We start from the raw sequence: 26,168 nt of genomic DNA, 5'->3' as shown, positions 1-26,168 counted from the left end.
CCTCACCTTCACCTGCTGGCCCCTGACCAGTCACATTAATAACACTGCCTTACCCAGCAGACCGAGGAGTCAGTGCAGGCTAGAAGAGTTTATTTTCCTACAAATGCTTTTAAATAATGCCTTTCCGCTCCCCCGCCCCCCCTCCAATGGTTTGATCACCAATTATTGATCCACAGGCTGCCCTGGAAAGGAAGGGGCCATCTTGCAAGGTCAGCCTGCAACACAGCAGAAGCCCAGTCACCAGAGCAGTAGATCGATACCAGTAGTTCACCACTGTGCCATATCCTGGCTCCATCACCCCCAATGAACAGTGTCCAGCTCTGCGGCTCTCTCACCTAGCAGCCTATGACAATCCCAACCTTGGCGTTAGCTAATCCCAGCCTGCCCCCACCCCAGCCCATTCCTCCCCTCCTATCCGCATTGGGAAATTAAACTTCAGACTTCAGAGTTAGACAATAACAGCAGGTTTAAAGGGAGTTTCAATCTGACTATTTACACAGACTTTTTTAAAAAAACAGCAGTGACTCGTTTAACCCAGTTTTCTTAGGGGATCGGGTGTCAACATTAATCTGTTTATCCCAGGACAGTTGTGTGTGTGTGTGTGTGTGTGTGTGTGTGTGGGGGGGGGGGGGCGAAGCTGTGGGAAATCTCGGATTCCCTACTGTGTTTCACAAACACACCCTCAGGCTCTTAAGGACGAAACAGTGGACAGGCCCCAGTTACCAGGAGAACGTGTGGCTGGAGAGAGATGTCAACACAGAGGTGACTTCAGATCGGATCATAATAAAAGCCAGGCAACTCTCGCTGTGGAATGAGACGCATTAAAACCAGCGGCACGTCTTTCCAAATCAAACTGGGAAGGATTTCACTCCACAAGTGTGAACACCAGATACAGTAGCAAATATATCTGCAACACGCGACTGAGCTGAGGTTTACTAATTCCACAGCCAAGCCAATTCACCCTCCCCTGCTTCCCTTCTTACCTTCATCACAAAGAAGCAGACACCAGAAGTGTGGCGTCTTCTATCCAATGTTGCTGCTAATCTAGTCCCCTGCTCTGCCATGCAATCCAGGCCTGAAGTGGGACGGTTTTAGAGACACGCGTACAGACATACACACACTCACTCACTCACTCACACACACACATAGATTAGCAGGAGGGGTAGAGAGGAGGAATTAATTCATATTGTCTTGCATGGTGCATTCTGAATCATTTTGTTTTTTTAAAAAACTATGAATCCTTCTCTCCACCACCCCTAACACCTCCTCAGTCCTGAATAAGGTTGAGACTGGCTGTTGGGAGGCGAAAGGTTTGCAAAACTGCTCTCCCTCACATCTGCAAAGCTGAAGGAGGTAGGCCATTTGTTGACAGACACTTGCGAGAGATCGGGAGCCTATCACGGCGGAGAATTCACGGCATGTCTATATATGGACGGAGGAATTACTCTGATCTGCCAGGGCTTGTTAAGGGAGGACTGCGACTCACTGCTCTCAACTGTAGAGTGAGCTCTGCTCGCTCAGGGAGGGTTAACCACTTGCGCACCAGAGCTGTGACTCCTGGCATTTCCATTCACAAGTGGGTAGAGCCCCTGCCCAGTGAACCCAGCGATCCGGGATCAATCCTAACTGGAAGCAGAGTGGCCAATCTGTGCACAGCAAGATCCCGCCAACAGCAAGGAAGGGATGACTTAAAGTCACAAGGTGCTGGAATCTGGAGCAATACACAGAAAGTGCTGGAGGGACTCAGCAGGTCAGGCAGCATCTATGGAGGGAAATAAACAGTCGACGTTTGGGGCCGAGACCCTCCCGAAACGTCGTGTTTCTTTCCCTCCATAGATGCTGCCCGACCTGCTGAGTTCCTCCAGCACTTTTTGTGACTTGAGACTTAGTGCCGTGAGTTGGGAGATGCATGCTGCCCCCAGGGATAAGCTCTGAGAATGGTGGGACTTTACGTAGGAGGGAATAGATAGGGATCTTGGATGAATGTCCCATCCAAAAGACAGCTCCTGCAACACAACAGCACTCCCTCCGTTAACGTCCGCTTAGATCAACTTTCTGGGGTGTGACTTGAAGCCCATGGGCAGCACAATGGCTCAAATGGTACAGCCGTTTCCTCAACAGCTCCGGCGACCCCGGTTCGATCCTGACCACCGCTGCTGTCTGTGTGGAGTTTGCACGTTCTCCCTGTGACCGCGTGGGTTTCCCCCAGGTCTCCCATAGACACGCGGGGTTGGTGGGTTAATTGACCCTAGGGTGTAGGTGAGTGGCAGAATCTGGCGAGGGCGGCAGTTGATGGGAATGTGGGGAGAATAAAATGGGATCAGTGTAAATGGGTGGTTGATGGTTGGCACAGACTCCATGAACAACATGGGTGGGAGAGGATCACAGAAACAGCGGTGATGGCTCCACCCAGTCTCCCAATCGTTGCTGTTTGGGGAGGGAGGGTGGGGAGAGAAGGCGGGTAGAAATGCCCTGTCTCCACCAGGCAGAAGATGCCTGCAGTCCCTCAGCAGTCGGCAATGGGTAAGCCTAGTAATTTCTAGGGTAGGGACATGTTCGGCACAGCTTTGTGGGCCAAAGGGCCTGAATTGTGCTGTAATTGTTCTGTGTTCTATCCATCCCCATCCATTCCGCCGGTCTTTACGGGATATTTACGGGAGCTCGTTCATACGTACAGGTGTTCATAAAGGTGGAAGGAGCTGTAACCGCTAACTCTCCAGTCAATCCCATTCCCCCACATCCCATATTCTCTCACATGTCCATCAACTCTCCTCCAATTCTCCAACCACCTACCAACACTATCAAGGTCATTAACAGTGTGCAATTGACCTGATGTGGAATGAAACCAGAGCAACTGGAGGAAACCCACATGGTCACAGGGAGAACATGCAAACTCCACACAGACAGTAACGGAGGTCAGGATTGAACCTGGATTACTGGATCTGTGAGGGAGAGGCACTAACTGCTGCACCATTCTGCTGCTCTGAGTTGTTTGATAAAACTCGGGAGCCCCTCTCACCTGGACTCACCTATCACCTGAACTCAACTATCACCTGCCTCCATGTGCTCCTCCCCCTCCCCCAACCTTCTTATTCCGGCTTCTGCCCTCTTCCTTTCCAGTCCTGACGAAGGGTCTCGGCCCGAAACGTTGACTGTTCATTTCCCTCCATAGATGCTGCCTGACCTGCTGAGTTCCTCCAGCACTTTTTGTGTATTGCTCCAGATTCCGGCATCTGCAGAGTTTCTGGTTGTCTCTGGAGTATTGTGAATGAGGGGACACATGTCAACAACAACTCCTGTGTTCTGCAATTTATCTAGGTGTGTTTTACATCACATAAAGACATGTCTCTATGAAGCTTCATTCACAAGAATGGTTCAACTACTATTTTTGTACAGTAGGGGAATGAAGGGTTATGGGGAAAGGCAGGGAGGTGGAGCTGAGTCCACGGCCAGATCAGCTGTGATCTTACTGAATGGCAGAGCGGGATCGACGGGCCAGATGGCCTCCTCCTACTCCTATTTCTTATGTTCAATTCTTAATACAGGACATCCCCAGGTAATGAACAGGTTCGGATTTTACAGACGTCCCTAAGTCGATTTTGTCTGTAAGTCGGAAAATACACAAATCGCTCGATAGGGTAATCACACCTTCACAGTACTGCAAATGAATATCACCAAAAGCACACAAGACTGATAAGAAAGAATGATTACCAAGAGTGGGGGGGGTGGGTGGGGGGAGGTTGGGGGGGGGGAAGGGAGAGAGAGAGAGAGAGAGAACGCTACTTCTGTTGTACATAGGAACTAACGTCAAAGTCGTTTATTGTTATACACAAGTACACGTATGCACAGTATATACATACGTCGGATGTTTGAATTTAATAATGAGAGCTCTGTCATATGTACAGGTGTCCATAAGTCAGGTGTCATAACCCAGGGACAGCCTTGTACAGATGGGATTCTGTTGTAAGTAGAGTTTTGTATAATTGTTCCATGTCCTAATACCATAGAACCATAGAACAATACAACACAATACAGGCCCTTCGGCCCACCATGTTGTGCTGACCTTCAAACCACACCTAAGACTATCTAACCCCTTCCTCCACATATATATCATCTGTTTATCTTTTATACCCCTTTGTCTTTCTCTCTCTCTTTCCCTCTTTCTCTGTGCACGTGTTTGACAACTCTGATAAGCCATTGAAAACACAAGCAAAAGAGAGTAAGCTGGATAAGAGCAGGAGAGAGAATGCAGTTTCAGGGACGTTAATGGGATTAAAGGAAGTAGAGTTGGAGGAATAACACAGAAAAAAATCACTGGCATGGAGATGGGCCGAATGGCCTGTTTCTGTGCTGTTTGACTGGTTGCATCACCGCCTGGTATGGAGGCTCCAATGCGCAGGATTGACAGAGACTGCAGAGGGTTGTAGACTCAGCCAGCTCCATCACGGGCACAACCCACCCCACCATCAAGGACATCTTCAAGAGGTGATGCCTCAAGCAGGCGGCATCCATCGCTAAGGACCCTCATCGTCCGGAACATGCCCTCTTCTCAGTACTACCATCGGGGAAGAGGTACAGAAGCCTGAAGAGCCACATTCAACGTTTTAGGAACAGCTTCTTCCCCTCCACCATCAGATTCCTGAACGGTCCATGAACCCATGAACACTACCTCTTCATTCTTCTTTTGCACTATTTATTTATTTTTGTAACATAGTACAGGAAGTCCCCGACTTACGAACGCCCGACTTACGAACGCCCGTACTTATGAACCAACCCTCGTGGTCGGTTCGTAAGCGGGCCCGGCCCCTGATCCTACCACGGCAGCGCTACACCGTCTTTGGCCCAACCCCAGGCCAAGTACGCCTATGTGGCCGGGGAACCCCGGGCCAAGTGCGTATGTGCGGCTGGGGCCATGCGCGGTCGCGATCCCCGGCCCAAGTGTACATGCGCGGCCGCGATCCCCGGCCCAAGTGTGCATGCGTGGACACTGTTCCGAGTTACATACAAGATCGGGTTACGAACAGTCTCAAAAACGGAACTCATTCATAACCCGGAGACTTCCTGTAATTTTTATGTCTTGCACTGTACTGCTGCCACAAAACAACAAATTTCACGACACATCAGTAATAAACCTGATTCTGATTCTACAACGTGTTGCAAAACACAAAATAGACCTGATGTACTTAATACAAGGAACAGGCTAGCTCACTAGGAGTATCTGAAGTGGAGATAGATCAAGTATTGAGAGCTATGGGTAACGGGCGCAGAGGAGGTTGAGGCCTGGGGTAGATCAGACATGATCGTGAAAGGGAATCAAAAACTAGAGGACACAGGTTTAAGGTGAGAGGGGAAAGAGTTAAAAGGGACCTGAGGAGCAACTTCTTGTGGTCAGTTCTGGTCGCCTCATTATAGGAAGGATGTGGAAGCTTTAGAGAGGATGCAGAGGAGATTTACCAGGATGCTGCCTGGATTGGAGAGCATGTCTTATGAGGATAGGTTGAGTGAGCTAGGGCTTTTCTCTTTGGAGAGAAGGAGGATGAGAGGTGACGATAGAGGTGTACAAGATGATAAGAGGCATAGATCGAGTGGACAGTCAGAGACTTTTTCCCAGGGCGACAATGGCTAACACGAGGGGACATAATTTTAAGGTGAATGGAGGAAGGTATAAAGGGGATCTCAGGGGTAAGTGTTTTTTACACAGAGAGTGGTGGGTTCATGGAATGCACTGCCTGCAGAGGTTGTGGGGGCAGATACATTAAGGACATTTAAGAGACTCTTAGATAGTCACATGAATGATAGAGAAATGGGGGGGCTATGTGGGAGGGAAGAGTTAGATAGATCTTAGAGCAGGATAAAATGTCGGCACAACATTGTGGGCCGAAGGGCCTGTGCTGTGCTGTAGTGTTCTATCTATTCACGCAGAGGGTCATCCGTACATGGAACTAGCTGCCAGAGGAAGTGGTAGCGGCAGGTACAACAACATTTAAAAGACACTTGGACAGGTACATGGGTAGGAAAGGCTTAGAGGGATGTGGGCCAAACATGGGCAAATGGGACTAAGCTTAGGTGGGCATCTTGGTTGGCATGGACGAGTTGGGCTGAAGGGCCTGTTTCTGTGCTGTATTACTCTACGACTTTGAAGATCATATTGCATGGCAGGGCAGGCTTGAGGGGCCGACTGGCCTATCCCTGCTCCTATTTTATTGTATTTTTGTGTAAGAACAACTGCAGAGAGTTGTAGACACAGCTCAGCATATCACAGAAACCAGCTTCCCCTCCATAGACTGTCTACACCTCACTGCCTCGGTAAAGCAGCCAACATATTCAAAGACCCCACCCATCCCGGACATACCCTCTTCTCCCATTGGGCAGAAGATACAAAAAGCACGCACCACCAGGCTCAAGGACAGCTTCTATCCCACTGTTATAAGACTACTGAATGTACCTCTTGTAGGATAAGAGTCCATCTTATCCTACAAGAGGTACGTTCAGTAGTCTTATAACAGTAGTCTTGACCTCACAATCTAACTCATCATGGCCTTGCACCTTATTGTCTGCCTGCACTACACTTTTTCTGTAACTGTAACACTATGTTCTGCACTCTGTTATTGCTTTTCCCTTGTACTACCTCAATGCACTGATGTGATGAAATGATCTGTATGGATGGCATGCAAAACAAAGTTTTTCTCTGTACCTCAGTACATGTGACAACAATAAACCAATTTACTAATTTAAAAAAGCCTGTTCCACCGTTCAATCACATTTGCCTCCAAATTACATCCACTTGCCTTGGCTGCACATTCCCATAATATTCCTTGGAATTGGAATTTGCTTATTATTCTCACATGTACTGAGGTACAGTAAAAAGCTTGTCTTGCATACCATTCATACAGATCAATTCATTACACAGTGCATTGAGGTGGTACAGGGTAAAATAATAACAGAATGCAGAGTAAAGTGTCACAGCTACAGAGAAAGTGCATTCCAGGTAGACAATAAGGTGCAAGGTCATAATGAGGTAGATTGTGAGGTCAAGAGTCCATTTTATCGTACTAGTCCATCTTATCATACCTTGCCTAAATAAAACTAACCAATTCCAGTCTGAGAATTGTTATTGCAGCTGGTTTCAGTGGGAAAGACCCTGAACCGCATTTGCCCGCGTCTCTTCGCACTTTATATGTTTACGATCTCCCTTGACTTTATGGACGTGCCCCTACCTGCCTTCAACATCCTCACATGGAGAAAAGCCCGATCGTTATTTGATACAGACATTTCTGTAGCACCTCTTTCACAACCTCAAGGCGTCCCACAGCTAATTAAGTGCTTTGGAGTCCAGTCACAGTTGCAATGTAGGAAACGTGGTGGTCCATTAAAACACAGCAAGATCCCACAAACAGCAACACGGTAGCAATCCTTTTTTATAGTTTGCGTTGCTTGGGAGCAGAATACTGGTGACAACTTACCTGCTCTCCTTCAAAATGGTGACCAAGGATCTGTCATACCTCACTAGGAGGCAGAAAGAACATGGTTTGGAGTCTCTGCTGAAAGACCATTCGTTGTGTCCCTGAAAGTACTGGGGCTCACTAGTGCGGGCTTCAGTCTTACTGGGGAACACACTTTTTACACATGTGAGTGCGCACGTTCAGCAGGTTATTCGACTGGGGAAGAACCACACAGCGGGAGAACAGAACTTCTTGCTGCTCTTTATCAATGAGGAGGTCACAGGACAATTACCTTCCTCTAGAATTGGAAGATTATATCGAGGGAAGGGCACCTCTGAAAAGTTCAATCTCCAGGATTCAGTCAGTTGCACTTGAGTCTCGTAGTCACGGGTTCAAAGATGTGGTCCAGGCTCGGGTAGTGAGGGAGTGCTGAACTGTCAGATGTGATGTCTTTTGGAAGGGACCTTAATCTGAGACCTTGTCTGCTAATTCAGGAGGCCACAGTAAGTAGCTATACCAGATATCCAGGTTTTGGAGACACAAGAGACTGCAGATGCTGGAATCTGGAGCAACACACAAAATGTTGGAGGAACTCGGCAGGTCAGGCAGCATCTGTGGAGGGAAATGGACAGTCGATATTTTGGGTAACCTGCTGAGTTCCTCCAGCATCCAGGGTCTGGAGATAGTTATTGGACAATAGTAACAAGGTGCCTTTGTTTTGAACGGGGACATCCCATGACTTCTTTGCACTTGTACAGAATGCATCCAGAGCACCACAGGATCAGCAACCTCACCAGATGAGATTGGTCATGTCAGTAGGGGTTGGAGAAGGCCAAAATCCCGGTGGGATCTTCATAGTCTCACCCCTCCACTCCTTAATGTCTTCCACCCCTAATCGTACCACATCATTATGAATGCACTGAGAGATATATCCAAAAGAGATAGAAGTTTATTTACACTAAAAATGGCACGATGACTAGATGTCGAGTCTCTAGGATACCAGGTAGACAGAGGAAAAGATTGAAGGATGTGCTCGAAGCTCCCTTGAAGAAATGCAACACTGACTCCTGCGAATCGTTGGCCACGACTGCTCAAACTGGAGAAAAGGCATTCAGGACAGTATTGAGAACCCCGAGTCCATGTGTTGGAAGGCCAGATAAGCCCAGCGTAAGCAACAGAAGGAAAGGACCACCTCCGACACTATCCACCCACTTACCCCATTTGCCGCCGCTTGCCCTTTCTGTGGAAAAGTCTACGGTTTCCTAGAATGTCCTCATTAGTCACCCCTGGACTCATTAAGATGAAGATATTACAGACAATGTTTAAGCAGCAGGCACACAATACGGCTCTGCTGTGCAATAGGATCACAATGTACACACACAGAACCAGAGGGAACAGCATGCTCCATGCTTAAACATACCTTACAGACACCTCTCAGGACTTTCACACATCCCTGGTTCTCATTTCTCCACAGTCTGTAGCCGTGCCTTCAGCTCCCTGGGGCATAACTTAGAATTTCCTCCCTTAATCTCCTCCCCTCTCTTTTGTCTTTAGGATATCCCAGCTTTTGGCCTTTATATCTGCCATTATTTCTCCATCTCTGTGACAATTTGTGTCTAATAATACTTTAAAGATACTATACAGATAGTCCCCAGCTTATGGCAGGGTTCCATTCCTGAGAACTGCTCACAGAACAGTACAGCACAGGAACAGGCCCTTCAGCCCACGATGTTGTGCCAAACTAATTAAACGCCGAACTAAACTTGTCCCTTCTACCTGCACAATGTCCGTATCCCGCCATTCTCTGCACATCCATGTGTCTACCTAAGAGCCTCTTAAACACCACTATCATATTCGCCTCCCCTGCTCGTGACCCAATTTTTTCACGTCACAAATGAACAACAGCGTGGGAGAGAGGGTCACAGAAACAGGGGTGACGAGACAGCGAGCAGGCATGGGAAGAGTGGCCGCCGGTCGGCCTCACAGACACAGTGCGTGAGTGCTCCCAGCTCGACTTGGCTTGACCCAGCCCCCAGTCGTTGCAGCTCATTCAGTTAGCGTGACGTTATTACAGCGCCAGCGACCCAGGTTCAATTCCCGCCGCTGTCTGTAAGGAGTTTGTATGTTTCCCCCTGTGTCTGCGGTGGGTTTCCTCCGGGTGCTCCGGTTTCCTCCCACATTCTAAAAACGCATGGTTTAGGAAGTTGTGGACATGCTATGTTGGCGCCGGAAGCGTGGCGACACTTGCGGGCTGCCTCCAGCACGTTCTCAGTAACGCAAAAAGGCGCATTTCACTGTGTGGGTCGATGTACATGTGACTAATAAATACCTTATCTTATCTGGATGAGTGTCCATAAGTCAGGAGTTCGTAACCTGTGCAACAGCTGGTGATTCAGTGTATGTGCTGGCATGATCTGCAAGTCTGAAAGTGATTGAATAAGCCCAATGTTTAATGACAGAGTATCCCAGGAGCAGGTCCTGTCTCCGTTTCCATTCTCTGTCCAGGTCCTCCCGTAGTTACGACAGGGTTTCTTTCCTGTGAACAGTTTGTAACCCGAACAGTTCACAAGTCGGGAACCTGCCTGCGAACCAAGTTCCCACCCGACAGAAGATACCTGCAGCCCCGTAGCAGCCGGCAAATCCATCCCGCCGGTCTCCCAAACGCTCATTCGTATGTACGGGCTGTATTTAAGTCCAGTGTTCATAACCTGGAGAGAACCTGTATCTACGCCATGACTCTGTGCATTGGCAGAAAATTCTATCATGGGGGGTGGGGCGCGGAGGGGGGGGCCTCATAGCCAAACTCCTAATGACAATCACATTCAGTCCATCACCAAAAACAAAGACTTGCATTTATAAGATAAGATAAAATTTCTTTATTAGTCACATGTACATCGAAACACACAGTGAAATGCATCTTTTGTGTAGAGTGTTCTGGGGGGAGCCCGCAAGTGTCGCCACGCTTCCGGTGCCAACATAGCATGCCCACAACTTCCTAACCCGGAGTGTGGGAGGAAACCGGAGCACCCGGAGGAAAAGCACGCAGTCACGGGGAGAACGTACAAACTCCTTACAGACGGCGGCCGGAACTGAACCCAGGTCGCTGGCGCTGTAATAGTGTTACGCTAACTGCTACACTATGTACTCCTTATGCAACTGCAGGGGATTAAAAATGATTTTACAGCTATGACCCTACTTCAATGGGTAATGTAGGGAACAATGCAGTTAGTTAGGCCATAAGATATAGGAGTAGAATTAGGCCATTTGGCCCATCGAGTCTGCTCCGCCATTCAATCCTGGCTGCTTTTGTTCTCAACCCCATTATCCCGCCTTCTCCCCATAACCCTTAACCCCCTTACCAATCAAGAACTTATCAATCTCTGCCTTAAATACACCCAATGACTTGGCCTCCACAGCCCTCTGTGGCAACGAATTCCACAGATTCACCAGCTCTGGCTAAAGAAATTCCTCATCTCAAAGGGACGTCCCTTTATTCTGAGGCTGTGCCCTAGGATCCTAGACTCTCCTACTGATGGAAACATCCTCTCTACGTCCACTCTATCCAGGCCTTTCAGTATTTAGTAGTTTGTGCACAGAAAGCTCCCAAGAACAGAGACGTGATCATTGCTGATCAACGTTGGTTGAGACGTGACATTCGTCTGGCCAAATCCTTGAGAGCGCAGAGGAAATTTTGGTTTACTGCCTTGTATAAAACAGATACGTCCAACAGTGCAGCACTCCCTCAATGTTGCTCTGGGAGTCCCAGCCTAGCCTTCAGTGCTCAGCTCTCTGGATTGGGAGTGGTACTGACAGCCTCTGATTCAAGAGGCAAGAATATTTCCCAGTGAGGTGCAGCTACGTATACCCTGTCCTTAACTGCTAATGAACTGCCTGCACATTGGTGCTTCCCTAAACTCCTAGGTACTGCCACTAACTCAAATGACCCACCACCTTGAGATTAGAGTCATAGAGAGATTCAGCACAGAAATAGGCCCTTCAGTTTATTGTCGACCAACCATCCATTTACATATCATCTACATTCTTGCATTTATATTAGGTGCCTTTTCATAGGGTGTATCAATAGGCTCAAGACTATCATGCAGGTGCTTCTGCTATATATACACACACACACACACACACGCACACGCACGTCTCCCACCATTTTATCAAAACTCTACATACAATCTGCTGGAGGAACTCAGCGGGTCGAGCAGCATCTGTGGGGGAGAAAAGAACTGTCAATGTTTCCGGTCGAAACCCTGCATCAGGATTGACATCAGGTCCTGCTGCAGGGTTTCAACCTGAAATGTCGACAATTCCTTCCCCAACCCACCCCCACAGATGCCGCTCAACCCGCTGAGTTCCTCCAGCAGCTCGTTTTCCTGCTTAACACTTTCACCTTTACTGTGTCTGGAGATATCCATTCTCTTCCCAGAGTGGTGAAATTGTCAATTCATCCTCTGACATTCTTTCTGAGGTCTAAGGACTTTCTTGCAGTCTGGACCTTGATCTTCTGCGCTCGTTGACCAACCGATCCCCGGCAAATGTTAACGTTTTGAAGCTAGTGGAGCTCTGCACTGGGCACGAAAAAAGGACAGCCCTCTCCAATCCACAAGGGAACAGCTACTTCCCTTCAACCATTCGATTCTTGAACTAACCTGCACAACCCCAATCACTGCCTCAGTATAGCAACACTATGACCACATTGCACTACAATGGATTTTTTTTGTTCTAATTGTGTTCTTTCTTGTAAAAATAATAAACCAATTACCAGTAAGGTGAAGGGCTACTTGATAAATGAGGAAACAAGAAGACCTTGGGAGCAACTCTGCTCAAGTTCTGAAAGCCAGTGGTGAGGATGTTTGGTCAGAAATTTACAACTTCATCCGCCACATCTGGGATGAGGAGGATTCAGCAAGGTTCCTCAGAGAGTTAGTAATTGTGAACGAGAAAGGAGGCAAATCTGATTGTGGTAACCACTGGGAGGTCTCCCTGCAGTCTGACAATGGGACAGGCATCCTAGGGTCATCCTCAACCACTCCCTTCCAGTGGCATCAGTATTTTCAGGGTGTTCCCAGGATTGCGCCAACTTTTGTACCACCAGGTTCAGGAACAGCCACTTTCCTACAACCATCAGGTTCTTGAACTGACTGCACAACCCTAACCCTACCTCAGCAATGGAACACTACAGACCACCTATTGCACTACCACACACTTGTTTATTGTGTTGTGTAAGCTGTGTATAATTTATGTCAATTTAAGATAATTTATGTCAATTTAAGTTTATGCAATTTGTGTTTGTAGTGTACTGTGCTGCTGCAAAAAGCTAATTTTCATGGCATTTATACCCTGGGTATGTAAGACCATGACAGTAAACTTGAACTTGTCTCTGATTGTGTACAAAATATTAGTACAAAAGAAGTCTTTTTCTTCACTATCTTGTGTAATTTATGTTCCGTGTTCTCTGAATCTATGCTCCTGTGATGCTGCTGCAAGCAAGTTTTTCATTGTACCTGTACCTCAATGTCTCACTCATGAGACCATAAGATATAGAAGCAGAATTAGGCCATTCGGCCCATCGAGTCTGCTCCAGTCTTGGCTGATTTTGTTTTTAAACCCCATTCTCTCACTTTCTCCCTGTAAACCTTAACCCCCCCCCAACCCCTTACCAATCATAGTACAACAACCTCATTACAATTATATAACTTCATTATAATTATATGGTAATCATATGCACTATTATATTGCATTATTTAGTTTTGTAATTTATAGTAATTTTATGTCTTTGCATTGTACTGCTGCTACAAAACAACAAATTTCACATCATATAAATCGATGATAATGAATCTGATTCTGATTCAGAAACTCGACTTGGATCCCAGGGATCAACTGACTGTACCTCAGAGAAGGAAATAATAGATTTCCTCAGCATCCAGTTATTCCACAACCAAAATACAGTGACCTGACAGTCTGTGAGATCTTGCTGTGCACAAGCAGCCACGTTTGCTGCCCTGAGACAAAGATAACACCTCAACAGCTGGTTCCCACATCCAGCAGCAGATCCCACAGTGCAAGAAAATCCCACTCTCAGATTACAGTTGGTTTAGATATTATGGAATAATTTTCATCTCAAAAACCCAACCAGTCAAGCAACAAGTTCAAAAATGCAGAAGTACTTTGAAATGCTAAATCACACATGTTGCAATATTATTTGCATAACACACAAGTTCAAATATCTATTTAAATAAGTGTAATGTTTCAGCATTTGCATTATCTTCACTCCCCCTGGGACATGACACATTGCACAGGTGAGGTATTACCTGTTCTGCTATCCTGCCCCTCGCCTCCATTCAAGCCATTTAATCCCACTTCCGGGAGATGTACGTGCTTCAAAACCACAGATACGTCATGACGTAAGGAGGAGGCGGGGCCCCGCTGCCCTCACTGCAATGCCCTCTGGGAATCGTAGTTCCAAAACTTTGGCTTCAGGGGACTGTAGTTCAGCCCACTCCATAAGTTTGGGTCCCAGTCTCACCTCCCTGCTTAAACCAACTTCAGACGTTGCCCACTCACATCCCTCTGAGAAAAATGCAAAGATTATATTAATTTTAAAAGCTCACCCGACACAAAGCAGATTGGGACATGTAGTCCTAAATAATCTTCAGGTTCAGTGTTGTATTGAATTAGAATCAGGTTTATCATCACTGACGTATGTCGTGAAATTTGTTGTTTTGCGGCAGCAGTACAGTGCAAGACATAAAAATTACTATAAGTTATAAAAATAGATAAATAGTGCAAAAGGGAAATAATGAGGCAGTGTTCATGGGTTCAAGGACCGTTCAGAAATCTGATGGCAGAGGGGAAGAAGCTGTTCCTGAATCATTGAGTGTGGGTCTTCAGGCTCCTGTACCTCCTCCCTGGTGGTAGTAACACAAAAAGGGCATGTCCCGGATGGTGAGGGTCCTCAGTGATGGATGCCGCCTTCTTGAGGCACCACCTCTTGAAGATGTCCTCAATGGCAGGGAGGGTTGTGCCCGTGATGGAGCTGGCTGAGTCTACAACCCTCTGCAGCCTCTTTTGATCCTGGCCAGTGATGCAACCAGTCAGAATGCTCTCCATCGTACATCTGCAGAAATTTGCAAGAGTCTTTGGTGACAGACCGAATCTCCTCAAACTCCTAATGAAGTAGAGCTACTGAAATGCCTTTCATGACCCATTGAACAACCAAAACACGTTATCGGCAGTGAAGAACTTTTGAAGCACAGTTCCTGCAGTGAATGTGTGTGTAGCAAGAACTTACAACCAGCATTATAATGACCGTATCACTACATTAGTGGTGTCACTGAAGGATAAATAATGGTAGGCCACCAAGGAGATAATGGTTCCCCTTCTTAGCAGGATGTTTATGTCCTCCAGAGTGGGCAGATGCACTCTAAATTTTGTCCTTGAGTTCGTATCTCCAACTGTACTGGAGCATCAGCTGAGATACTTGCCACCTCACACTAACCAGTTCCATCAGCTATGGCTGACAAGCTTCACCCTCCATTCCCTGATTCAGAGAAGGAGGGCATGGTGACGGGCCTAATGGCCTACTCCTGCTCCTATTTTCTTCTGTTCTCATATCAGTGATTCTGCCTCACAGCTGCAGTGACCCCGGTTTGATCCCAACTTCCGGCGCTGTCTGTGTGGAGTTCACACGTTCTCCCTGCGACTGCGTGGGTTTCCATCGGGTGCTCCGGTTTCCTCCCACATCCCAATGACGTGCTGGTTGGTAAGTTAATTGGCTGCTGTCAAATGCCCCTGGTATGTAGTTGGGTGGGAATCAAGGAAGATGACCTCCTTCTATACTTCAAGGGGAGGACAGAGAGAATTGATCACAAAGTCAGGGAAAGACACTAAAGGACTAGTCCAAGAGCCAGCTTAAGACTCAATGGGCTGAATTGTCTCCTTCCGTGACATTAGAAAACAGGAAAAAAATGCAATTATGACTAAGAATTGAGATTATTGGGAAACTTTAATTGACACTTGTGTGGATGAGTGTGGCTTCGACAACACTCAACACAGCCTTTCACACTCGTCACAGCGCACAGTCTTTTTCCCAGGGTTGGTGAATCAAGAACTCAAGGGCATAGGCTTAAGGTGAGAGGGGAGAGATTTAATAAGAACCTGAGGGGCAACTTTTTCACTCAGAGAATGGTCAATATATGGAATGAACTGCCAAAGGAGGTGGTTGAGGCAGGTACATTAACAACATTTAAAAAGTACTTGGACAGGTACATGGATAATAAAGGTTTGAGGGGATATGGGCCAAACGCGGGCAAATGGGACCAGCTTAAATGGGAATCTTGGTTGGCATGGACCAGTTGGGCCAAAGGGCCTGTTTCCGTGCTCTATGACTCAAGAAGCTCAACTGACTGGTTGCATCACCGCCTGGTGTGGAGGCTCCAAGGTGCAGGATCAAAAGAGGCTGCAGGGGGTTGTAGACTCAGCCAACTTCATCACAGACATAACCCTCCCCGCCATTGAGGACATCTTCAAGAGGCGGTGCCTCAAGAAGGTGGCATCCATCATTAAGGACCCTCACCATCCGGTACATCATGTTACTACCATCAGGGAGGAGGTACAGGAGCCTGAAGACCCACACTCAACATTTCAGGAACAGCTTCTTCCCCTCCACCATCAGATCTCTGAACGAACCCATGAACACTACCTCGTTATTCCTCTTTTGCACTATTTACTTATTTTTATAACTTATAGTAATTTTTATGTCTTGCACTGTATTGCTGCCGCAAAATAACAGATTTCGTGACATATGACAGTGATAATAAACCTGATTCTGATACCCTCTAACCCAGGCAGCATCCTGATGAACCTCTTCTGCACCGTCTCCAAAGCCTCCACATCCTTCCTGCGACTGGGCAGCCAGAATTGAATACAATACTTCAGATGCGGCCTAACTAGAGTTTTATAAAGCTGCAACATAACTTCCTGACTCTTGAACTCAATGCCTGTACTAATAAAGGCCAGCGTGCCGTCCGCCTTCTTTACCACCCAATTGAGACAAATAAAATTCTAATGGGGCTTAGATTTTAATGGGGCTCACTGGGGTGATGTTTCCTCTATTTGGGGTGTCTGGAACCAAGTGTCAAAATGTCAAAGTAAGGGATTGGCCAATCAGGACGGAGGTGAGAATTTTCGTAATCTGGTATTTCCTGTCTCAAAGGGTTCTGGAGGCACTGTTACTGAGTTTCCAGAACACCAGAAGTCAGGAACACTGGCAGATCTGTGGCTGGAGTCTATTGCTCACTGGATTCAATGGAAAAGTTTTATACTACTGTGTAACAAGTTAAAAAATGAAATAAAAATATGTTCAAATAATAATTAGATTAACATCTAATAGTCTGCAAAATAGTCTGGATTATTGGAATTTCACTGTAGTGGCTTCTGTGACCTCAACATACCCCAATACACGTTCACCCAGTCGAGTACCTCTTGAGAGGTCACAAATGTAATTCACAATGAGGTCAGTGAGTATCAGTCTTGTCTCTTGTGTTTGGAAGTCTGTAGGTTCAAGGCCCGCTGAAGAAATTTAGGGTGAATATCCAGGATGAATGATGTTGTGTTGTTGTTCCACCCTTAGGGATTCCACCTGTGGTCTCTGAACTTGTGTGCCATCTGTGCGGAGTTTGCACGTTCTCCCTGGAACCACGAGGGTTACCCCTGGGTGCTCTGGTTTTCTCCCACATCCCAAAAATGTGTCAGTTGGAAGGTTAATTGCTGTTTCTGATGGATGTGAAGCGGCTGATGGGGGTAATTGGATCATCGTTGGTGCCTTGACCAATATTGACCCCTTGATTGGTGTCATTAAATCTGATGAACCGGACAAACTTCCTCATTGTGACCTTGCACCTTATGGGCAGCACGGTAGTGTAGCGGTTAGCGTAACGCTATTACAGTGCCAGCGACCCAGGTTCAATTCCGGCCGCTGCCTGTAAGGAGTTTGTACGTTCTCCCCGTGTGCCTGCGTGGGTTTCCTCCGGGTGCTCTGGTTTCCTCCCACATTCCAAAGACGTACAGGTTAGGAGCTGTGGGCATGCTATGTTGGCACCAGAAGAGTGGTGACACTTGCGGACTGCCGCCAGCACATTCTCAGTAATGCAAAAAGATGCATTTCACTGTGTGTTTCAATGTACATGTGACTAATAAATAAATATCTTAAATATCTTATCTTAGCATCAAATGCAAACTTCCGTGAACCATTAAAACTAGTATTCAAGGGATCTCAAGCTTCGGGACATTAACTCTTGGGCAAGGTAGTCATGGAGACGTAGAGTCACACAGCATGGAAAGAGGCCCTTCAGCCCACTGAGTCCGTGCTGATCATCAACCACCCATTTACGCTAATCCCATTTTACTCTCCACACACTCCCATCAACTTCCCCCCAGATTCTACCACTCATCTGCACACCAGGGGCAATTTACACTGGCCAACTAACCTACCAACCTGCACGTCTTTGGGACGTGGGAGGAAACCGGAGCACCCGGGGATGGGGGGGGGAGCCCATGCGGTCACAGGGAGAATGTGCAAACTCCACACAGGCAGCACCCGAGGTCAGGACCGAAGCCAGGTCTCTGGTGCTGTGAAGCGCCGGCTTTATCTGTGCCTCCCTGACGAGGGAACTTGCATAAGAAAAACAGAAAATGCAGCACCTGTGGAGAAAGAAACAGAGTTAATGTGTCAGGTCAGAGAATGAGAATTGGGAAATAGAAATAAAAACAGGGGAGAAATTGTGTAATGAGTGACTTAATATTTACTACAGTTTCAGGCCATGGGTATACAGCTGTTTTTTAAATTCACTTAAAGGTTTGAGTGTCACTGGCAATGCCAGCATTTATTGTCCATCCTTAATTGCCCCTGGTCAGAGAGGTAGTTAAGAGTCAATCTCACTGGTGAGTCTGGAGTCACATACAGGTCAGACCAGGAAGGACCAGACCAGGACCTTTCCTTGTGAACCAAATGGGTCTTTAATCCAGTGATTTCACGGGCATCGTTACTGTGAGTGGCTTTCTTTAATCAATTTCAGATTTATTTAATTACTCAGTGGAACGAGAAAAATTCTCTCCAACCAACTCCAATAACCAAACAGAACTAAAAGCCCCTAAACTTAAAGTGCATGGATTTCAAGTTCAAGTTTATTGTCAGAGGCACACAGGGTATAAATGCCATGAAAATCAGCTTTTTGCAGCAGCAGCACAGTGCATTACAGACATAAGTTAACATAAACTTAAATTAACATAAGTTATACATAACTTATGCAAGAGAATAAATTAAACATAACGACATTAGTGCTTGAGAGAGAGAGACAAGTAAATAGCGTCCGAGGTTGTACAATGGTTATTATAAGGATAGCCAATGTCTTCTTGCTTGCAGAGTTCTTTTGATGTTCATTTCTTTACTAAGATTGAGAAGGATGTTAGTTTGAGATTAATTAGCCAGTGAGACTCTTAGTCGAACTTGTTCTTGGAAGTGTCACTTAATGTTGTTTGGCTGTTTGTGTTTGAGCTGCAGAAATAATGTGTGGGATGGAGGAGGTGAGAGCCATCCTGAACTCAGTGATACGTGCTGGTATGGGGTGCCCTTAAGTGACGTGTTGTCCCGAGACCAAATAGGCAATGAAGCACGGTAATTAATACCACAGTGACCTGGCTTCAATCCTCACCTTCGGTACTGACTCTGTGGAGTCTCGATGTTCTTCCTGAGACAGCGTGGGTTTTCCCTCCAGATGCTCCGTTTTCCTCGCGCATCCCAAAGACCTGCAGGTAGGTTAATTGGCCGTTGACAGTTATCCCCAGTGAGCTGATGGGAATATGCGAGAAAAATAGGTTACAGAAAAATAAGTGGGGGGAATGGGACTGATGGGAAGACCAGGCCTCGACTCGATGTGCCAAATGGCCTCTTTTCCTATCATCAGAAGGCTGGATCCCTGTAAATCCTCTTGCAATATATTAGCGATTCTAGCCAGCATTTTCTGGTTTCTTTAATGGCAAATTGTACTGCATATGACTGGAAATGTATTGATTGGGGCTTTCGTTTCTGAATATTGTGTTTCTTTAAAACTTTCAGGATCTGGATCTCATTGGCAAGGCCAACATTTATTGCCTTTTCCTAAGTGCCCTCGAGAAGCTGGCGAAGCCTCCTCCCTGAACCACTGCAGTCCTCCTGGTGAAGGTGCTCCCACGGCGCTGTTGGGGAGGGAGTTTGGGGGTTTTGAACCAGTGACAATGAAGGAGCAGTGTTTTCTAAATTAGGATGGTGTGCAACTTGGAGGGGAACCTGCAGGTGATGAAAATTGGTAAATTGGTTTATTATTGCCACACGTACCGAAGTCCAGTGAAAAACTGTTTTGCCTGCCATCCATACAGATCTACCTATCTATCTACCTATGATAGGTGTCTACCTATCACCACCTTGCGCCCACCCCGCCTCCCCTCTTTTGTCCACCTATCACTGCTCTGCTTTTCCCTCCTATATATTGGGCTTCCCCTTTTCCTATCTTCAGTCCTGAAGAAAGGTCCTGACCCAAAACATTGACTGCCTGCTTTTCTCCACAGATGCTGCCTGGCCTGCTGAGTTCCTCCAGCATCATCATGTTACTTACCCTCACCTCTTTATACTGGCGATCTCCCCTCGACCACCCCTCCTTGGACTCTGTCTTTACCTCTCGCTGCCTTGGTGAAGCAGCCAGCATAATCAAAGACCCCACCCGGGTCATTCTCCCTTCTCTCCTCTTCCATCAGGTAGAAGATACAGGAACCTGAGGGCACGTACCACCAGGCTTAAGGACAGCTTCTACCCCACTGTGATAAGACTATTGGATGAGATGGACTCTGACCTCACGATCTACCTTGTTGTGACCTTGCACCTTATTGTCTACCTGCAATGCACTTCCTCTGTAGCTGTGACACTTGACTCTGTGCTGTTATTGTTTTTACCTGTACTACCTCAATGCACTCTGTACTAACTCAATGTAACTGCACTGTGTAATGAACTGACCTGTACGATCGGTGTGCAAGACAAGTTTTTCACTGTACCTCAGTACAAGTGACAATAATAAACCAATACCAATACCAATCTATCAGTCCAGATGAAGGGTCTCGACTTGAAACGTCAGCTATCCATTTCCCTCCACAGATGCTGCCTGACCCGCTGAGTTCCTCCAGCAGCTCATTTTTCGTTACTTATCGGTCTGTGCCTGAACCTTGTCTGGGTCTTGCTGCGTGCAGGCATGGGCTGCTTCATTTGCTGAGGAGTTTTGAGTGGAATTGAACTTTGTGCAATCTTCAACGAACATCCCTACTTCCAACCTTATGATGGAGGCAAGGTCATTGATCAAGCAACTGAAGATGATTGAGCCTCTGACACTGCCCTGTGGAACTCCTGCCATGACCCTCTGGTTCATATAACTACAAAATAAGGTACTTAAATTTTGTTAAAAGAATTAAGGCTTGTTGGTTGGTTTACTTTAAACTAAGTAAGTCAATCTTTGAAAAGATGAAGGAATATTTTCAAAGTTGAATAAGAGTGGTGCAATTTTAACAATTACTTAAGGATATTAATTGTATTTAAATATAAAACGTAGGCAGGTAGTGAAGCAGGCAACTGATAATTTAATAATAAAGAAATTTTTGTGACTCATCTGATCTTAAAAGCTACTGATATGAAATAATCTAATAGTTCACTCTTTTAATCATCAAAATCTTTAAATATTTGATGGTGGAAAAGTAACCGGTGCAAAAAAAAAGACAGGTTTGTTAAGTATTTGAGTCGACAATGTAAAGAAACAATGTATGGGAAATCTCCCCAGGGGCCAAGTGGCGCGGAGCCAGTAAGTCTGCAAGCTTCAACTGATCTTTCCCGATCCCCACTTTGCACCAATGAATGCAACTTAACCTTTCAGTGAGTTGATGGCAGTGTTTACTCAGCAATTAGTCTCTGCAGCTTTAAAGTGACCCACACCTATTCCTTGTCAGTGGATCTATTTCCCCTGGGTGGTTGCCGCAGGTCAGAATGAAAGAAAAAAGGTACCTGGTCCCTCAAACCTGCCCCGCTATGACTGATCTGCCCCAGGTCTCAACTCCTGTTTTGTATCAGTTCCCCAAAGACCTCTATTTCCTAATCCTTCAAAAATGTAGCTGACTCCTCCGTAAATGCCCCCAATGATCCAGCCTCCTCAATGCTCCGGGGAAGAGAATTCCAGAGATTCTGTGAGAAGAAATTCTGACGCACCTCAGTTTTAAATTGCTGCCCCCTTAGCTTGTAAATTGGTAAATTGGTTTATTATTGTCACATGTACCGAGGTACAGTGAAAAACTTTTGTTTGCATGCTTTCCGTACAGATCATTTCATCACATCAGTACACCGAGGTAGTACATGGGAAATGGAATAACAGAATGCAGAATAAAGTGTTACGGTTACAGAGAGAGTGCAGTGCAGACAGACAATAAGGTGCAAGGACATGGCGAGGTAGATTGTGAGGTCAAGAGTCCATTTTATCACACAAGGGGACAGTTCAATAATCTTACAACAGCGGGATAGAATCTGTCCTTGAGCCTGGTGGTACATACTTTCAGGATTTTGTATCTTCTGCTCGATGGGAGGGGGGAGAAGAGAGAATGTCCAGGGTGGGTGGGGTCCTTGATTATGTTGGCTGCTTTACCGAGGCAGCGAGAAGAGTCCATGAATGGGAGGATGGTGTCCGTGATGCGCTGCTGGGCTGTATCCACAACTCTCTGCAGTTTCTTGCGGTCCTGGGCAGAGCAGTTGCTGTACCAAGCCGTGATCCATCTGGATAGGATGGTTTCTGTGGTGTATCAATAAAAATTGGTGAGGGTCAACGGGGACATGCTGAATTTCTTTAGCCTTACATTTAGGCATGGTTACGTTTAGATATGTAACCATGTCCCCTCGTTCAAGATTCCCCCGCTGGTGGGAACATCTCAACACTCATCCCTTAGTGGCCCCCGTAGAATCTTATGTTTTATAAATCACCCCTCAACTAAACTCTAAAGAGTACAGAACTAATTTCTTTATCCACTCTTGGTAGCACAACCCTCTCATCCCAGTATTTAGTCCCATCAGAGTTAAAGTTTCAAGTTAAAGGGTCTTTGATCCAAGATGTTAACTCTGTTTCTATTTCAGTCATAGAGTTATGCAGCACGGAAACAGGTCCTTCGGCCCATCGAATTCTTGCCAACCATCAAGCACCCAGTTCCACACTAATCCTACCCCGACCCCATTTTATTCTCCCCACATTCCCATCAACTCCTCTTTACAACTGTCTTCAATACAACTCAGCGGCCTCCCCTCAGATTCAGGAGATTGTAGGTTCAAGTCCTGCTCAATAAGGATTGGCTTTGTGATGGTGCTGAGGGAGTGCAGCACTGCCTCGCAGCTGAGGTGTTAACTTGAGACCGTGTATGAAAGAACCCAAGGCCCTATTATTAAGAGCAAGTGAGACCTCCCAGCATTTAAGACTCAATCCATAAGCTGTCTGTGGGAGCGTGCTGTGCACACATTGTGTTTCCAGCAGTGTCAGAGTCATACAGACGGAAACGGACCCTTCAGGCCAACTGGTCCAAGCCGACCAAGATTCCCGTCTAAACTAATCTGTGCTTGGCCCATGAGGCCCATAAGCCCTTCCTATCCATGTACCTGTCTGAGTACCTTTTAAATGTTAATGTACCTGCCTCAACCACTTCCTCTGGCAGTTCATTCCACAAACGGACCACCCTCTGGGTGAAAAATTTGCCCCTCAGGTTCCTATTTTTCCCCTCTCATCTTAAACCTCTGGTTCTTGATTCCCCAACCCTGGGAAAAAGGCTGTGCACATTGGCCCTATCTCTGCCCCTCATGATTTTATACACCTCTATAAGATCACCCTTCAAACTCTTACACTCCAGTGAAAACAGTCCCAAACGGTGACCTTATATTACTGGGCTTAAATACCTTTGGGTCATCCTTTTGTGAAAGCTACAATAGAAAGCAAAACACTGTTGTAAAACAGTACAACCCATGAACAATGCCACAGGGGACTGGCGACTAATCCACGTTCTGTAAGGGTTCCGTTTCTGAGAGCTGTCTGTCAGCCCGTTTCTCCATAAGTCAGAAATGTCTGTTTTCTACAGTAACCCACATTGTATCGCTCTGCATACACTTGCTACATTTACAACATTTACAAGAAAGACATAAACTATACACAATTTTACTGGAAAGAACACAATTAGAACAAAAAAACAAAGTCCATTGCAGTGAAAAGTGGTCGTAGTGTTGCTATACTGAAGTAGTGATTAGGGTTGTGCAGGTTGGTTCAAGAACCAAATGGTTGAAGGGAAGTAGTTGTTCCTGAACCTGGTGGAGTGGGACTTCAGGCTTCTGTGCCTCCTGCCCAATGGTAGCTGTGAGAAGATGGCATGGCCCGGATGGTGGGGATCTTTGATGATGGATGTTGCCTATTACAAAAGATCTCCATGTCCTGCATTGCCATGTTCTGCAGTAAACCACTTCATTTAAATTTCCTATCCTGTTTTGTACCATTCTGTTCTTTGAGCACTATAACTCATCTTTCCTTATAATAGCTTGAAGGAAATGAGAGGAGCTGTGCACAGTTAATTATAGGCTTACATTTTAGATGACAGAACATAGAACATTATAGCACAGTACAGGTCCTTCGGCCCACGATGTTGTGCCGACATTTTATCCTGCTCTAAGATCTATCTAACCCTTTCCTCCCACACAGCCCTCTCATTCATGTGTCTATCTAAGAGTCTCTTAAATGTCCCTAATCTATCTGTCTCCACAACCTCTGTCAGCAGTGCGTTCCACGCGCCCACCACTCTCTGTGTAAAAAAACTTACCTCTGACATCCCCCCTATACCTTCCTCCAATCACCTCGTGTTAGCCATTTTTGCCCTGGGAAAAAGTCTCTGACTGTCCACTCGATCTATGTCTCTCATCATCTTGTACACCTCTATCAAGACACCTCTCATCCTCCTCTCCAAAGAGAAAAGCCCTAGCTCGCTCAACCTATCCTCATAAGACATGCTTTCCAATCCAGGCAGCATCCTGGTAAATATCCTCCGCACCCTCTCTAAAGCTTCCACATCCTTCCTATAATGAGGTGACCAGAACTGAACACAATACTCCAAGTGTGGTCCAACCAAAGTTTTAGAGAGCTGCAACATTACCTCACGGCTCTTGAACTCAATACCCTGACTGATGAAGGCCAACACACCATACGCCTTCTTAACAACCCTATCAACCTGCGCAGCAACCTTGAGGGGTCAATGGACGTGGACCCCAAGATCCCTCTGTTCCTCCACACTGCTAAGAGTCCTGCTATTAACCTTGTATTCTGCCTTCAAATTCGATCTTCCAAAGTGTATCACTTCACACTTATCCGGGTTGAACTCCATCTGCCACTTCTTAGCCCAGCTCTGCATCCTATCAATGTCTTGTTGTAACCTACAGCAACCTTCTACACTATCCACAACACCACCAACCTTCGTGTCATCTGAAAACTCACTAACCCACCCTTTCACATCCTCATCCAAGTCATTTATAAAAATCACAAAGAGCAGGGGTTCCAGAACAGATCCCTGTGGAACACCACTGGTCACTGATCTCCAGGCAGAATATACTGTATCTACCACCACCCTCTGTCTTCTGTGAGCGAGCAAATCCTGAATCCACACAGCTGAGTTTCCCTGGATCCCATGCCTCCTGATTTTCTGAATGAGCCTTCCAAGAGGAACCTAATCAAATGCCTTACTAAAATCCATGTACACCACATCCACTGCTCTACCTTCATCAATGTGCTTTGTCGCATCCTCAAAGAATTCAATCAGGCTCGTGAGGCACGACCTGCCCCTCAAAAAGCCACGCTGACTGTCCCTAAACAGCCTATGGTTCTCCAAATGCTCATAAATCCTGTCTCTAAGAATCTTCTCCAGTAATTTGCCCACCACCGAAGTAAGACTCACTGGTCTGTAATTCCCAGAGATATCCCTACTCCCTTTCCTGAACAAAGGAACAACATTTGCCACTCTTCAATCATCTGGCACTACTCCTGTGGCCAGTGAGGATGCAAAGATCATCGCCAAAGGCACAGCAATCTCTTCCCTTGCTTCCCATAATAACCCTGGATATATCCCATCCGTCCCGGTGACTTATCTATCCTAATATTTTTCAAAAGTTCCAGCACATCCTGTTTCTTCACGTCAACATACTCTAGAGTATCAGCCTGTTGTATGCCATCCTCACAAACGTCAAGGTCTCTGTCTCTGGTGAATACTGAAGCAAAGTATTCATTAAGGTCTTCCCTACCTCTTCCGACTCCAGGCACATGTTTCCTCTTTTATCCCTCATCAGTCCTACCCTCACTCTAGTCATCCTCCTATTCTTCACATATGTGTAGAATGCCTTGGGGTCTTGCTTAATCCTACTCGCCAAGCCCTTCTCATGCCCCCTTCTAGTTCTCCTAAGCTCACTCCTGGCTACCTTGCAACTCTTCAGAGCCCTGTCTGATCCATGCTTTCTAAACCTTAGGTAAGCTTCTTTCTTCCCCTTGACAAGATATTCTACGTCTCTTATCAACCACGGTTCCTTCACTCTACCATCCTTACCCTGCCTCAATGGGACAAACCTTTCCAGAGCCCCATGTAAGTACT

At 46.3% G+C, this 26,168-nt stretch overlaps 1 protein-coding gene across 7 annotated transcripts in view; it reads right to left on the bottom strand.

Moving 5' to 3' along the window:
* fbxo46 (F-box protein 46) overlaps positions 1-13,815 on the bottom strand; it is a 34,806-nt gene extending 20,991 nt beyond the window's left edge. For 4 of the 7 annotated variants that reach the window (XM_052044418.1, XM_052044421.1, XM_052044420.1 and 1 more), the window contains exon 1: positions 984-1,344. The gene's annotated coding sequence lies outside the window, so the exon portion shown is untranslated. Of the gene's footprint in view, positions 1-983; positions 1,345-13,762 lie in introns of those variants that run through there. The other 3 variants (XM_052044424.1, XM_052044422.1, XM_052044423.1) reach the window with 3 other exon arrangements.
* Between the last annotated feature and the right edge of the window lie 12,353 nt (positions 13,816-26,168).

The sequence above is a fragment of the Pristis pectinata genome, chromosome 35 (genome assembly GCF_009764475.1).
Source record: "Pristis pectinata isolate sPriPec2 chromosome 35, sPriPec2.1.pri, whole genome shotgun sequence".
NCBI lineage: Eukaryota > Metazoa > Chordata > Chondrichthyes > Rhinopristiformes > Pristidae > Pristis > Pristis pectinata.
The sequence above is the reverse complement of the archived record's forward strand: the minus strand, read 5'-3'. Positions and strand labels throughout refer to the sequence as shown.